This window comes from Formica exsecta, unplaced genomic scaffold, assembly GCF_003651465.1.
Source record: "Formica exsecta isolate Colony F162 unplaced genomic scaffold, ASM365146v1 scaffold3, whole genome shotgun sequence".
NCBI classification, from domain to species: domain Eukaryota; kingdom Metazoa; phylum Arthropoda; class Insecta; order Hymenoptera; family Formicidae; genus Formica; species Formica exsecta.
The window spans coordinates 715,171-719,986 of NW_021850256.1; positions in this window are offsets into that span (position 1 = coordinate 715,171).

Below are 4,816 nucleotides of genomic sequence, written 5' to 3' on the forward strand. Positions count from 1 at the left end.
TGTTTATTACATATATGCAATAAAGATTTGCCGTGTTTGGCGTAACGGTTATTTACCGTCGACGGAAACAACTCGACACAATGCGTTATCGCGCGCCGGTTGACGCTTTAGGAATTAATACACCGACATTATATATTAATTCGACACGATCGATAATACATGCGGCGAAACGATAAACGATCCGGTTGGACAAGTCCGTTACGACGACCGTATGTATTTTTAAAGACGCCGCTCGAGCGTAACGGACTTCGACGATGTCTAATAAAGGTCCGCCATTACCGGTCAATTGCTCAGTCATCGTTAAGGTTAAAAGTCTACGAGAGCGGTTTCGGTGCCCGAGGGGCGATAATTCGCAAACGGCTCGTTACGGTGAAACATCATCGTTGTTCCGGAACATTTGTGCGCGCGCTATTTTAAAAACCGGGTGTACAATTTCTTCGAAAAATCGACGATACATTACCGCACACTAAATTATATATTCAAAATCTCCTAGAAAAGTATAATAAATACATAAATCAGGCTTCTGTTTAAAATCTTTGTAAGCGTGAGACGCGACGCGGGTGCGCACTACGTTTAATAAATTATCCGAGGAAATATTATCGAGGGCCGACCCGTGCGTTAGAGAAGCGAGAATCCGCAGATACGCTCACAATAGAGACACCTGCTTGATCCTGTTTAAGCCAACGAGAAAGAGACGCGCCACGTAAGGCGAGAACACGGGGCACGCATTATTAATAAACAATTAATTTGTCACTGCTTCTCATTACTTTAATTACTCGATTCGTGAATTACTGTATGTTTCCAATTCGAAAATAATAGGCAAATTACATCTAACAAATTACATTGACAAAAGATTCAAAGTTTAACGTGGAATATATTCGAATCGAAGCATTAAAGAACTAATTATTATCCTAATATTCTCTACGATTAGATTAACGACTCGCAAACGTATATCGAAACAACCATTTATCGAAACAGATATCTCACGCGATTTAATCATTTAAAATGGGAATCGAAACGATAAAGAATTAATTATTAACTATTGTTTCACCGCAATATTTAAGGCAATAATCATTTTCTTAACGTTAAGATTCTCGAACGTATCTACACGTGTTAAATATTTCGTTAAGATAACGAATATATGTATATATAAGGACTTGTTAAGATAATAGAACTTTATATTGATGAACGACAAATATTACACCTTCCGTAATGTACGAACATCGATTGTGTAATGATAATCTTTCCGTTTCTCCGCGCGTCGGAATGTGGTGTATAGAGCGCTATTGTGTATAAAACGTTGTTGTTATTATGTTATAATTCCATTGTTGTCATATGTCGTCAGCTTACATTGTTGTCATTCGTATAGTGAGACTGACGCGAGCAAGTAGTAGCTCTCTGTGTGTCGTCTATAATTTTTCTAAACGCGATCATTTACTGTTAGCAATTAGTAATTAACAATTAGTAATTAACAATTCGTAAGCGTGTCGAAGCGATGCTACTTCTCGAAGTAGATATTTCGCACGATTTATGCATATATATTCATATCCATTTAAAGCGTAATACAATAATCTCGCGAAATTCGTGTTCGAAATGTATCGCGCGTGTAATACTACATTTCGATTGCATTTTCGGACGATCCAATGTGTCATTAAGTTATAAATAGTCATTACATAATATTCTGTAGCAATATAATAAAGTAAGCGTTGTGTGCGATTAATGTTGAAAGTGCAAAGTGATAGGCAAAGTTTTATACAATCATTATATTTTGCTGATTAAATGCCGCGCGATTATAATTAATCGTGTTTTCGCAAGTGAGTACGTACGTCATATGAGTATCGTGAAGGAGCAGCAAAGAATGAACGAGAGAAGAGAAGAAGAGGCTCTCGGGGAGCAACGGCAAGACAATCGTGGGGTGAGCAATATAATTTATTATTATAAATAAGTATATTTGGGGACTCACTCCCAATAATCTTGATCTTGACAACGTGCATATTTATTTTTATTATATATTATTTATCAAAATATATACATAAGCACACAGATGCTTTTTATCTCCGCGATAATGATGTTACATTATTATATGTATATACATATATATAATATAACACATATATATAAAATTTTGTAGGTTTTGTTTTTTTAAATATTTTTAAAATATTTAATAAAATATTTGCAATAATTATATAATATTTCACATATAAAATATTTCAACTTTGCGTAACTTTAAAGATTTATAATTATTTTGAATATTTATAAATATTGAAATTTTATCTATTATCATATTTCATGTTTATATTTGAAAAATTATTTGTCCGTAAATTATGGATTTTTAAAAATATATATTTAAAAAAAATGAATGTATATATTTAAAGAACCCTCTCTCTTAATTGTGACTAATAATTATTTTCTAAAGTATTAATTATTTAGGTAGTTTTTTATAAACTATATCTCTATTTATCGAGGGCCGGCCGACCCGTGCGTTAGAGAAGCGAGAATCCGCAGATACGCTCACAATAGAGACACCTGCTTGATCCTGTTTAAGCCAACGAGAAAGAGACGCGCCACGTAAGGCGAGAACACGGGGCACGCACACTCGTCGGCTTATATCTACCCGCGCGCGTTGCATACCTTAAAAGGTAAGGAATTATTTTCACGACTTCCAGGCACAGGCAGAAACCTTGTCTCCCCATTGTGGATCTCTCTTTCGCTGCTGTAGGCAGGTGCTCGATCGCCGCGATTGCGCTTGAATTCTCTCTTTACGACCCCAGTCTGCTTTTCATTACGGAAAAACGTCTCCATTCACCGATACGCGTTTTAATCCGCGTCGTGCCTGGTCCTGCCCATCGTATCCTTTATCGCACGTCCGGAAAGTCCCGTCGACAATTGCGTTTGTCTTGTTCGATCGACGAGCCGGTTGGTTATCGATCGCGAACGACGACAGGCAACTGCCTACCGTCCCCTTGTGACATTATAAAATATCGTCGCGCGAGATAGAGACGCGATTAAATCGCGCAAACCTCTCTCTTTCTTTCCTTTTTTCTCGGTAATCCGTTTGTTTTTTTCATTCTCCTCCATCGGATGTAAATCGGAGATTCGCACGTACAATTATATCGCTATTAAAAATTTTATCTCGCACTCTGCTGCGGTGGAACGAAATCGCGCTTTCCGCGAGGCATTAATGCAGCGGGGATCATTAACCTTGCGTACCGCGCTAATGGCGTCGTCGATTATAAAATTATTTTAATTCGCGGATATTATCGGTGTCTGTGTGTAATGCCTAATTAAAAAAAGTTACGATACAGCGCGCTTGCACACCACGCGGGCGTGCACGCGTTTCAAGAACTCGCGCGGAAACATTAATAATCATTAATTAAAGAACGTATAAATTTTTCAAGAATGTTTCTTCGGAACGACATACAAAAACTGGCTGGTCGGCATTTTTGCGGCCACATGTACACGACCACAATCCACTTTTCTCGCCTAGTATTGCTTTGCCTTTCTCGCGTCCCTCATCTTTTTTCGTCCCTTCTTGTTCCGCACCGATCCTCTACCTACCTACCTATTCTACCCTTTACGAGATAGAAAACGGGGCTAAACAGTCCTGTGTTTGTGGTAGAGCGGTCGGGCAATAAATCGCTCGACAAGCTGGTGGAAGCCGATCTCGACCCGACGAGGAAAGAGAGCACATAGCTCGAAAGGAAGCGGGCAAAAGGAAATAAAGAAAAAAAAAAAGCGCGCACGGGTTCACGCGAGACAGAGAGAAGGAGAAAGAATGATCAGAAGGAGCAGGTTACGAATGGAGGGATTCGGAGTACTTGTATCCTGTTACCTTGTTTGTTACGGAGAGGACTCGAGAGGGTAAGCAGAGATCGGTTTTGGAGACAATGGTTTTCTCGACAATAAGAGGGCGAACGAGACGAGAAGCAAAGAAAGAAGAATTTAGGCCGCTCACGCGGTGCTAAGGTTCGGATTTACGAGAGGAACATTTTCAGAGAAACACATCCGTCCTAGAATCTCGCAGCGTCTCGCTTTCGACGTCAACATCGCATATGATGTTTTATAGGCAGATAAAAATATAAAAGTCATCTCTTTATTTATAAACGAACTGTTCGATATGTGGAACGATTTCAAATTAATCACATCCTTCAGTCGAGCCGTGCAGTAGAAATTCCGCTTGCTGTTATCGCATTTACATTATCGCCGCGCGTCCATATCTGCCCCTTATCTGCTATGCGAGTGGATCTATGACTTAAATTGAACGCAAATATACGATTCAATAAATAGATCGACAGCTCCATTTTTTTTTTTTTACGTATCTCGTCGCTCGGACGATAAATATCGAAAAGCATGTGGAATAATCAACGTATGTTCTTTTCAACGTAACAAAATTCGATTTGAGAACATCATATACATATATATACATATAAATATATACTCGTTTTTCCTAGATATAAATTTTCATACAAATTCAATCTCGACATTAAAATAAAAAATAATTTAGCACTCACTAATACGATGTATAACAGCAAAGTTGTAGCACACAATATTGATCTGTAAAATACAAAAATATATATATATATATATGAAAAAAAAAATTTTTTTTTAATCTATTCTATGTATTTTAACTTCTTTTCCCAGCTTCATATTTTTTAATTAATTCTACTTTAATTTATTAACTTTAACTTTCTTTAATTTATTAACTTTAACTTTCTTTTCCCAGCTTCATATTTTTTAATTAATTCTACTTTAATTTATCAAAACTTACTCTCTAACAGAATATTAAATATTGAAACTTGATATATATATATATGTA